Source organism: Gambusia affinis, linkage group LG04, assembly GCF_019740435.1.
Source record: "Gambusia affinis linkage group LG04, SWU_Gaff_1.0, whole genome shotgun sequence".
NCBI lineage: Eukaryota > Metazoa > Chordata > Actinopteri > Cyprinodontiformes > Poeciliidae > Gambusia > Gambusia affinis.
This window is the reverse complement of record NC_057871.1, coordinates 14,228,041-14,240,190: the sequence shown is the minus strand read 5'-3', so window position 1 is coordinate 14,240,190 and position 12,150 is coordinate 14,228,041. Positions and strand designations below refer to the sequence as shown.

At 37.2% G+C, this 12,150-nt stretch overlaps 1 protein-coding gene across 4 annotated transcripts in view; it reads right to left on the bottom strand.

The window, feature by feature from the left end:
- Positions 1-11,933, bottom strand: part of LOC122830277 (CREB3 regulatory factor-like) — a 39,112-nt gene extending 27,179 nt beyond the window's left edge. For 2 of the 4 annotated variants that reach the window (XR_006370500.1, XM_044115512.1), the window contains exons 1-2: positions 11,835-11,933; positions 11,152-11,366 (exon numbers count right to left, since the gene is read on the bottom strand). The gene's annotated coding sequence lies outside the window, so the exon portion shown is untranslated. Of the gene's footprint in view, positions 1-9,671; positions 9,744-11,151; positions 11,367-11,632; positions 11,712-11,834 lie in introns of those variants that run through there. The other 2 variants (XM_044115513.1, XM_044115514.1) reach the window with 2 other exon arrangements.
- Between the last annotated feature and the right edge of the window lie 217 nt (positions 11,934-12,150).

The following is a 12,150-nucleotide window of genomic DNA, read 5'->3' as shown; positions in this document are numbered from 1 at the left end:
AGGTTATTTAACTTCTCTGTGCACTGTTAGCCTTTGCTGTATTTTCTACAGCTAAATACCGCAAAATGCCCAGTAAAACTAACATAAAACATCTTTACAATTAGTTACTGTAATTTGCATTGCATTATGGGTAAAGGACATAGTATTACAGTAACTTACTGTATGTTTTGAAGTTGCAGTAATTTACTGTTTACACATTGCAGTAGTGGTACTGTATTTATAATATCTTGCACTGTTAGCCTTTACTGTATTTTTTACAGCTAAATACCGCAAAATGCCCAGTAAACTAACATAAAACATCTTTACAATTAGTTACTGTAATTTGCATTGCATTATGGGTATAGTACATAGCATTACAGTAACTTACTGTATGTTTTGAAGTTGTAATTTACTGTTTACACATTACAGTAGTGGTACTGTACTAATAATGTCTTTGCGCTGGCCATGTAAGAATTCTATTTGATTTCCAACGGTCATCATAGATGTTTCATCGTGGTTCTCTGTTTCTGTATTTTTACTCCTTTAGTGGTTAACATATTTTAAGGCAGAAAGAGAGCATGTATTTTTGTTTTTTTCACATCCTAGCTAACATTAATATGCAGTTTATCTAGCTACGTCATCAAGGGTGGCTTCGCTTCCAACGTTTTTCTGATGACGTTTGTTTTAAACTCCGAAGCTTTTTCCGTCCAAGTGCAAGTGCAGCTCTGTCGCTGTGGGCTCACACTGCTTCAGCTCTTCGCAATACAGGTAAAAAAACACTTCTTAGAAAACTGTTTGAAGCCAATGTATATTTTAGATGGAGCTAACGTAACTTATAGCATCATGCTATAATGCTATAACTTAGCATGAGGTGAAAGATAGAAAAATATGATGGTGTTATTTTTTGAGCTGGTTCGGAATTAACGTTAGCTAAGGTGCTAATTTTACCGAAGGTTTTAGCTTGACTTTTGCCGCTAAATCTTCCTCGAGCGACTAGCTTTGGGTTGAGATAAGCTCAGTGATGAGTGTCTGTTAGCATTGTTGTTACATCCTTTGTCGAACAATATAACGTTAACTGATAATTGATCCCCCCCCTTTTTTTAAAAAAATACATCTAACTGTTCATTTGTTTAAACCATGACCTTGCAAATGTTAAGAGTGCAGATTAGCTAGGTCAACAAGGATGAATTCTAACTTGTTCTTTTTTTTTCTTTTTACCAGATGACTTTTTTTTTTTTAACTCCCAAGCTTTTTCCCTCCAAGTGGCTGTGCAGTTTTGTCCTGCTGAGTGCTAACATAGTTTCAACTCTTGAAAAGACAAGACAACAGGTAAAAAGACAGCTCTTCAAACATATTTGAAGCCACAAAATAATCTGGAAATGTAGAGGAGCAGCTAACCTAATCTATAACTTTGAGCTTGCTACAGCTAGTTAGCCTGCTAAAGTACCATTACATCTCCAACATAGTGTACAAGAGTCTGTAAATGAGGACAAAGGTGGAAAACATTCAAGTGGTTTCTGTTATTTTTTGAGTTGGTTCAGCCACAGTGGCAGGTGGACAAAAAAGTTAATTTCCAACCCTGGTTCCATATAAGGACTGTTCACCTGTTTAAACCATGCTCTTGCAAATTTAAAGTTAAGTCAGTACTAACAGGTGCAACTATACAGGTGTAAATTCTGCAGCATTTGTACTTCAGAATTTAGAGAATTTTGTACTCATGTGAAGAAACATCAACACACAGCTAATTATCGGTTTCGTTGTGGAATAGAGCAATGTCCTACTTCCGTCAGAGAAAAATAAAACATTTAGAAGAAAAAGACTCAATCTTCATCTTGGTTGATGTAATTTTATATCGACTCTTAACTTAAAACACACATCTTAAATCAGAATTGTTCAATTAATTTGTTAAAGGGATCAATTCACCCAAATTACAAACATTTTGTTAACCCATATTGTACTTAGCCATTCAGATACTGTATTTGTGGAATGTAATGCTTTAAAAAATCCGTTTAGCCTCACAAACTGTCATTCACATCCGCTGTTTCAGAGTGGTAGCAGGATGTAGGGGTAAAGTCTAGTCTAGTCTCCGGGGTGAGGTTCTCAAAAACCTGTTGTAATCTGGGTGAACTGGCCCTTTAAATATAAATTACTACCAGTAATTCATATTTAAGAGTTTTCCTTTTATGTTTCAAAGGTATCTTCCACCAAGATGTCTGTTGAGATGGAAATGACCTTACCTACAACACCAAGGGTAATCATGCTTGGTAAGAGGAATATTTTCTATCACTATAATTTTTTTGTAGCAATGTATGTAATAGTTATGGTAGTCTGTACTTTTACTCACTAGCATTAGCCTGACAAGGGTTTGTCTATTTTAGGAAATAGCTTGATGTCTGCAACCTGGTGGATGGTCAGTATGTAGGAGAAGGTATTTTTCAAACCTGAGCAACTACATGACTTTGCCAGTGTCCTTGCTGTCTTTTTGGGTCATATTATGACTTCAATCTGGAGTATCAGGAGTCAGCATCCACCACGCTGGAGATGATACAACTGTAAGTACTCTACACCAAGCCATTTATGAATTAAATTTAATGACAGTTTGACTGATGATGAAGAACCATAGCTGATTGCTGTATTGTATGTCTTCATTTTAAAAAATACAATTAATATATTTTATTTCTGTTAAAAGATTCTTTGTGAGGATCAATCCAGATGTTGATACCAAATGCACAGCCAAAGTCAGTACAAGCTGCAAGATGGGAAGTCTTGTCAAGAGGAAAGTAGTCAGTGTCAACTCCCGGATCAACACCTTCCTCAAACGACTCGCTGAATTTGAATAGAGGACTTCCAACTAGGTAAGCATTTTACCAAATGTTTATTATTTTATTGTCTTTTCCTCCTATCTTGCATGTTCTGACTTTACTTTAGGCTTTTTAATATGATTTTAATGATTATTTATAAATGGCATGTGATTCCTACACAATAGCCCTTTAGAGTAGCCTGCATCTTTTCTGTGTCCGTGGTAAAAAGTGGATGTCGCTGCATCTCTTACTAAATCACAGAAATGTATAAGTGTGTAGTTGTTTAAGTGAGGTGTTTTTTTATACTATGCAGTTTTCAGTTTATTAGGCACACCTTTGCAGTAATCCATCAGCACCAACAAAATGACTAAAAAGATTGTTATGACATGTTGTATTTCATCGTCTCCTTGGGGACATTTGCAGGGTCTCAATACAGTATGAAATCGTTTGAATTAGTGAAGACTGACTGACTGCTTTTGCCATAAACAATCCAAAAAGCCAGTCCTGCTCATTCTTTATGCAGCTTCTATTATCACTTCAGTGTAATTGATTTTTTTTAAAAAGAAATTATCAACTTAATGCTGCTTTATGCCAATGATTTTATGCATTTGGACATTGTCACTTCAGTTTAATTTGTCAGCCTTCCTGTTGATTTGAAAATGTAGATAACTTCCTGACCATCTCATGACCTCCCACATTGTCTGTCTTATTCTTTACAGTTCAGCTTCCACAAGATGGATCCCACTGATTTTGTTTGACAAATGGAATAAAAGTTCTTCTAATGTAGGAAATGCATCTGATATAACAATATTTATTGATATGAATGCCTACCATATAGTACATTATCGCACTTGCACTGTTACTGTGATGTATTGTGTAACAGAGCACATTTAAGCTACTGTTAACTGCTTTCTGACAATGCAGCCTCTGCTGGTTTTTTAAATGAAGTATATTCTATATATTTTTTAAAAGTCAGTCTTTAATAGTTTATGGCTGGTACTTGATGCACATGTTCATGTTGCTACATACATGTGCCATAAAAATATTGACATGACCTGTAGTGTGTTCTATGGTTTTGTTGTTTTATAGCACATTCTATTATATTGTGACATTGTTCTTTATGACATTGCGAATATATAAATGGATTTTATTTCAACAAATCTGCTGAAAATAAATACCTGTTTTTATTCACAGTACTTGGACTAAAATTTCTTTTGTGAAACTTTTCGGTTTATGGTAAAATATTCTTGTATTAAAAAATGTAAACTTTAATTTACAGTAAAACTGACATTATGTTGTGAAACAAGTTTACAGTAGACCAGCTTTACTATAAAATACATTTACAGTTTTATGCTATAAACTACATTTACAGTAAAGCAGTTATAACTGCAAAGCACACTCACAGTAAAAATTAACTGTGAAATATCATAACAGTAAAGGTACTGTAGAATGGTAATTACAGTAACTTACTGGCAACACTGTTGCCAGTAAGTTGCCAGTAAGTTACTGTAGAATGGTGATTACAGTAACTTACTGGCAACACTGTTGCCAGTAAGTTGCCAGTAAGTTACTGTAGAATGGTGATTACAGTAACTTACTGGCAACACTGTTGCCAGTAAGTCGCCAGTAAGTTACTGTAGAATGGTGATTACAGTAACTTACTGGCAACACTGTTGCCAGTACGTTACTGTAGAATGGTGATTACAGTACCTTACTGGCAACACTGTTGCCAGTAAGGTACTGTAGAATGGTAATTACAGTACCTTGCTGGCAACTTACTGGCAACACTGTTGCCAGTAAGTTACTGTAATTACCATTCTACAGTAACTTACTGGCAACAGTGTTGCCAGTAAGTTACTGTAAAATTACAATAAAAAGTCTAACAGTGTGGGATTAATTAAGTATTTTTTTCATTTTAATTTGTTACTTCTTGTTTCAAGCAGCCAAAAAAAAAAGCCCAGATATTCTAATACTTCCTGCAGCTTGTTATTGGAACGACTTCAGCTGTAGCTACTTGGAAACCTCAACTGTTTTATAACGATGCAGATAAAGAGTCAATGTCTACTGGAAACAAAAATCAAAAACACTACGATGAGAATAAATGTTGTAGTTTATAGAAAACATTTCTTGACTGCATAAAACGGCTCACTGTAAACAGTAGTAAAAAAAACAAAAAACAAGTCATCCATATATTGTTATGATGATGCAGAGAGGTTTCCAGAGAGTTTTTACTGCTGTCTCATTTACAACTGAATACAGGGATTTTGGCTGAGGCTCATAAAAAAATTTAAAACCGAATCGTATGAAAAACTGCGTTTTGACTCCCAACCTAATGCAATCACACTCGACCAACGACATCTTTAGAAAAGAAGAGACGAGGCAAAGCTGCAAGCACTGATCAGCCTGAGACGCTTACAAATGGCAACATGATGAAATACAGGGTAACATCTATGCACACACACACACACACGCACACACACACACACGCACACACACACACACACAGCAGAAACAATGCTGGCATACTGTTGGAAAACTGCAGAAAAGCCAAAGCATGCAGCTCAAACAAACCCTTGCTCAGTGATTTGAGAACAATGCCAGAATATGTTCCCTTCGGATTGACCTCAGGAGCACAGGAATGAGGAAATGAAGATCTGCCTGGCAGTTGTGAGAAGCCGCTTGGAAAACTGGTATTTGGCTCATAAAGCATGCCAGCTACCAACCCACTGTAACACAAACAGTCGCCAGACGCGTAAAGTGAAGTCTGAACTCAATAAGGAGTATAATGATCCCTGCAAAACTACGAACGTTACGAGACATACCTCTCTAGCACGGAGAAGAGGCGATTCAACCCGCAAAGTGCTGCAGGTTTGTGGAAGAGTTAGTGCCGTGTGCATTTTCATGCCAGCGGTCTACACAACACGACCGGCTTAAATGCCAGTTTAAACTGCTTCCTTCTCTACTTAGGAAAGTCATGACAAATGTCTCCACAACTCAAGTATCAGGAATCCTGTTAGTAATCACATTAAATGTAAAATTATGGCACAAAAGAAACACACAAAGGAGTTCAGAAACATGTTAAGATGCTTTTTTAGTAAAATAAAGTCTCAGATTTTAGGGCTGCTACGAACTATTGTTTTGATAATCAATTATTCTACCGATTAATCAAATAAAAAAGTTCGCAGATTTTCTATTTAACCACTGAAGTCGATTAGAAATACATTAAAATATGGAAGTAAACAACTAATTCAATTCCGTTTGTAAGTAAGAAAATAAACATTTTATAGTCTAAAATGCAAAAAAATAAATAAATTGATTACTAAATCAGTTGATTTCAACAATCGATTAATCGCTTCAGCCCTGCTAAACTCACGTTTCTTCCTGACTCTTCTATGTTTCTGTTCAGACTAGGGCTGGACAATAAATCAATTTTATCGATTAATCAAATGTTTGTTTTTATTTTTGGAAAATCTAGATTTTTTTTTTCACCAGCGCATTTCTTATTTAGTTCAAAGTTCAGAGTGATGTCATCCTGTTTGACCAAAGTCTTTTACAGTTTCTGTTTATTTGGCCTTTGAATTTGGGTCAACTCTAAATTCAAAGGGTCAAGCTAAGATTTCTTCTTTTAATAAAAATAAAGTCATGATGTTGCAAAAATACAGTTGTAGTGAATAAAGCCAGAAATTTTATTTTTTGGTATTTTATGAAAAATACCAAAAGATGAATTACTCAAGCTTTTTAATAATTAAAACTACTTTTTCTTGAAATTTTAAGGCAGTCTTCTGGTTGAATGGAGTCTTTATTCTGCTAATATTATGACTATATTCCTCTTAATTAAACAATTATTCTTGTTTCAGGTGCAAATACTCTGCTGTGCAACTTACAGAAAAGAAGAATAAAGTAAAAAACACTTTTTGTAATTTTTGTAATTTCTTTTTAAGAAAAAAAGCAAGAAAAAAAATTAAAATGGTTGGAAAAAATCTGAGATTTTATTTCTAATCCATATTGCTCAGCATTATTTCAGGCTCCTGCTGAGTTACAAAGCAGGTATTTCTGCAACAACTGGCTTCATTTTGCAAGGGTTGACTCAACATCGGACTCGGTCCAAAGGTTCCACAGCTAATAAACCCACTCTGACAGGTGGATTTTACAGCAGCACCACAGGGAAACCAAACAGAAGCCAGTAATTTCCAAACACCGTAAGCTTCAAACCAGCAACTACCACCACTGTAAAGATCGACCGAAGATTTGTTTTGTTCTTTGCAAACAAGAATCTGCCGGCAAACAAAATGCCCTGAGCACTGCAGGGTCTGTGACCAGATATATATTCGCAAGGCAAACAAGAGTGCTAACATTTACAGTGTGGAGCGATACGGCTCATGTGGTGCAGTTCATGCATGACGGCGGCCATTTTGTCCTTTATATCGTTCTATGGAGGGGGGCTGCACAGTTTCAGAGGGAGGTAGTGGTAAAAACACCAGCTTTAAAGTAAAACAGAACATGTTTACCACAACCTAAGAAATAACTGACTATAGGGCTGAAACCATTAACTGGATTCATCATGATTAATCGTCAACTAATTTAGTAATTGATTAATTGTTAACTGGACCATACAAACTCTAAAACAGAACACATTACTGAAAGAACAATGCAGTAAGAGCAGTAATTTAGCCAAAAGTGTACAAAATAAAAAATAAAATGTATATATGTGTGTCTGGGATGCACAAAGATGTTCAATTCAAACAAACATGGGACAGAAATCTAAAATAAGATCAGAGCTCCTGCTTGGAATTTGACTTCAGTCAATCAATCAACTTTGTTTTTCCAGATTTTCAGGAACAAGGCATTTCAAAATGCTTTACATCACAAAAAAACACAAAAATGTAATGTTAGCAAAATGAAACATTACATTTCAGGCTTTTCTTCATCCACTAATCAATCCACACATCCATCTATGTTTCTATTCATGCCTTTCATCAATTTGGCTTTTTCATTCATTCATATATCTATCGATTTGTTCTCCCATTCATATGTCCATCCATTCAGTAATCCATCCATCTTTCATTCCTACCTATAAATGTTGAATTTTTGCCCACACTGTACAATATTTTTACTCTTTATTCTGTTTTTATGTGCATCTTATACTTGTGAGTCTGTTTGCTGTTACTGTCTGACACTTTGCTGCTGCTGCACAGAAATTTCCCCAAAGTGGAACAATAAAGGATATTTCAATTCTACTTTACTTCTTTGTCTTTACAGGGTGTGATTTAACAGTTTTCATATATAAAGCTTGAGGAAATTTGAGGCTTAATTCTTTGGAACATCTGGAAAATATGCAGAAATCTTGAAAGATGGTGAAAGATGGAAGTTTTTAATATTTAAGCTGGAGCATTTTAATACTTTCTGTCAATATTAGAGTGCCCAGAGTAGCACTACTTCAACATATTTTTACTCAAGATGAAGTTAAAAAGTAGCAATACAATAAATTACTCAAGTTAGAGTAAAAAAAAGGTTTTTGCTAAAAAGCTGCTCAAGTACTGAAAAAATAAATAATGTAACATTTAAAAATGACATCGGATGGACCAAAATACAAAGTTATGTGGAAATTTTGGTATTTTAAAGTCCTAAATAAAAATATTTCACACAGATGATATAATTTTTAAGTAGCAAAATCAGGCACAAGAAACATTTTTCCAAATCAATTTCTTTCACTATGAAACTTACAAAACTTTAACAAAAACTGCAGATATGTGTCTATGTGTGTGAATTTTTTAAGTTAAAGCAGGCTTGTTCTTCACAGTGGGAGAAATTTTACTCAAGTAAGAGTAACGACACTTCATAATAAAACTACTTAAGTAAAAGTAAAAAGTACAGCATAGTAAAAATACTCCTACAAGAGGATTTTGTCCAAAAAGTTACCCAAGAAAATGTGAGTAGTTACTATTTAGTAGTACTATTAAATTACTATTTGCTATAAAGTACTATTTAATTTAATTCAGCAAAAAGACACAGAAACATGTTTATGAGTTTCTAGGTAGCATTGATAACATATTTATAAACAACAGCTAACTTCTTTTTTTTCTTTAAATAATGGCATTTTTCACGCACTAAGTACAAAGTTAACCTGTCTGTAAACCTTGCGGTAAATTTAAATGATGAGGAAGAATCAAAATTCAGTCGCTGGAATAAAGAATCAATCATAACTCAAGCATGATCCTGAACCACGGACGGCTGCGCACGAAATAAGGCGAGTGGAGCAGAGAGAGAGAGACGAGCAGCAGCAGATTCAGAGAGGCTGGGATGGAACCATGGCCGAAAACTGCGATGAGGAGGCGGGGAAGCGAACCGGGGAGAAACCGTGCGGTCTGTCAGTCAATCTGGGAAGCCCATTTAAACCCAAATTAAAGCTTAAAAAAATCAATCAGGACACCAATCAAACCGCAGATGTGCGTCTGAGTTCTCCATTTCTGTCGTAATTGCATGAATGAATGCAAAAGAGGAAAAGTAGGTTAAATAAACGACCCCCGCCTCCGTCAGTGTCCTTGGAGCTCCGCTTCCCACGGAGGGATGGAAGTGGCTCTCTGTCCGTTCAAAGCGCATCTTCACCCCGATCGGATGCAAAAACATTTCTATGAGGGGAAACAAATTGGATTTAAGGGTGGAGATCGGGTGCCGGTTGGTGGGCTATCTGGTCTTGAACACGCGGTTGTGTCCGCGCAGCTGGATGAAACTGCAGCGGGGAGGGAGCTGTGTTGGCCGGAGGAGAACATCCAGAAAGGCACAGCCTCTCTTCCACTGTACACACACACGCACACACACGCTGCCCTAATAACCCCCTTTAAGCATATTCAGTTTTTTTAAAAAGATAAAAAGAAGCGAATATGTTCTCACCAGCAGCCGCTGCTGCGCTCCGCGGCGCGGAGAGACGATCCGGCAGTCATCCTTTCAGCGCACAGACAACAATAAAAAATGGGGCGCAGCTGGCAGTGCCACCGGATGTCCGATATTAATGAGGATGAGAATCAAGCCTCCGCGTTTTTAACTCCCCCGGCCGCCATCAAAGGTTGGGTTTTAGCCAAACTGCCTCACACTTTTGCAAAACCTTGAAAACACAGTTTAATCGCTGTTTATATCCACCTGCAGCTGCGTTTCCCGATTGCAGCAGGTCAAAACAAGTTGGGCTCAGTGTGAAATGTTGCTTTAAAATCCGAACCGACTCAAGGCGCCGTGATGCGCAGGGAGGATTTTGAGTAGAAAGGGGGTTCCTACTATCACCAGAGAGAGCAATTTCCTCTTTAAATCATTCATGTTTAAATGGTTGCGCTGTTGTCCTGCAGCTATAAGATCCTGAGTTTGAACCTGGGGTTATTCTCCATGTTCTCCCTGCGGGTTTTTTCAGGGTACTCCTACTTCCTTATAAGGTTAATTAGTTTCTCTAAATTGGTTCTTCTTAGGTATCTGTGTGTTTGTGGTTAACCCTTCCTCTAACCCGATGACAGTTGTCGTAAAAAGTGGGTATGCACCATAGGGGTGCTGCAGTAGAAGGGGCGCCAAGATATGGGGGAAAATTCTTGCTAGCTCACATTTGTTGTATTTAGCAGCTGTCTGTGCATGAGCAAATGATGGTATCAGTGTATGACAGTATTTTCCATTGTTTTTGAAAACCAGAACATTGAATTGACCTATTAGCCTATTCAACAAAAACGTGATACTCCCAAAGGGGGGAAAGAATTTACATCCATGACCCACAGTTTAGTTTCGAAAGATTATCAATTATATCAATCAATTTCATTTATATAGCACATTTAAGCGTTGTGAAAACATAATAAATACATCATATAGTCAACAGTTGTAAAAAAAAAATATATATATATATATATATATATATATATATATATATATATATATATATATATATATATATATATATATTAAGAGACATTACATCTTGTAAAGTGCAATCATCAATACACATCAAATATGTTGGTCAAATTTCCGTTTATTGTGGTATAAAGCAGCTGTAAACGGGGTGCGTTTTTTATTTCAATTGAAATTAGCTCTGTGTTTCATCTGTTTTGCAGTTTTCTGGACGTTTTTCCAGATTTGAGGTCCATAGCACATAAAATCTACACTCTGAAAGTTCTGGTGCTCTCATGGCTTAAAGGCCAAGCTGCTTATTTCACTACCTTGAACAAATGTATTTATGAAAAGTAGCTAAACGCCATGTGCTAAATGGAAGGTCATATTTTAATACAGCTTCGTTTTTTCTCTCCTTTATGTGAAGCTTTAAAATCCTTGAGTTAAACTTTTATTCAACTACTTTTTTTGTTGTTGTTGCGTGTATCAAACATACAACATAAAGATGCTTTACCTTCGCGGAGGTAAACCCCGTCCGAGTTGCCAGGCTCCTGAAGACCGTGGGTAAAATGTCTGCCACGGCCTCTCCAGATGATCCCACCCCGCACCATCCGCGGAGGGTAGCGGGGGATCGCGATCAGACGGCAGCTGCGGCCGCTAAAGCCTCAGAAATCCCCTTCCTCCTACGGCCACATGCAGGAAGTTGGTTCGCAGCCGGACAGAGCTGGCCTACATCGCGGATAAACAGGACAGGAAAGACGGTTGTAGGACTGTATAACACCCCCCTCTCCTCCCTGATTCACCCCACCTCCTCCTGTTTCTCCCTCTCTTTCATTGGTGCAGATAAAAGCCTGCCGTTTTAAAGACGGCAGGCTGGGGAGAATAAAGACTCACCTATTTAATACAGCTTTAATTAAAACAAAGCAATGTTCGCGCTCGCTGTACTTGCGGGGAGCCCATAGCGTGTTTGACTTGCTGTCGCCCGCTGGACTCACCAAACAAATCGCAAAGTGACTTTCTGCAGCAGTTCCGCGATTTAAAACACACTTTATATCCAAGTAGCGAGTGAGAAATAAACATAAGGAGGGCGTGGGGCTGTCACTGTTAGGAACTGACGCAGCAGCAGCTGCCCGGGCTGGAGGCAGCGCCGCGTTTCAGGCTGCGGCGGAAGCGATAGGAAGGAGTGGAGCCACTGACCTGCTGGCAGCTGGAAGGGTGTCAGCTGTAAAAAACAGCTGCTGTCCTCCGCGTCTCTCCGGCCTGACCCAAGTTTACAATAAATAGTTTATGTCGAGCGTCAAAACAAGACGTTGGAAGCGTTAAACTTCCGGGAGAGATGTCAAAATAAAAGTCTCGAAGCGCGTTACTATTAGGTTAACGAGGCCGTTAAGTAATTATGTACATTTTAGTTGGTGTAAAAATGCAACGATATGAGGGTGAGTAAAATATAAGATTTTTTAGCTTTTATTTTTTATTTATTTAATTTGTTTTTAAAAAGAGAGATACAACAGTG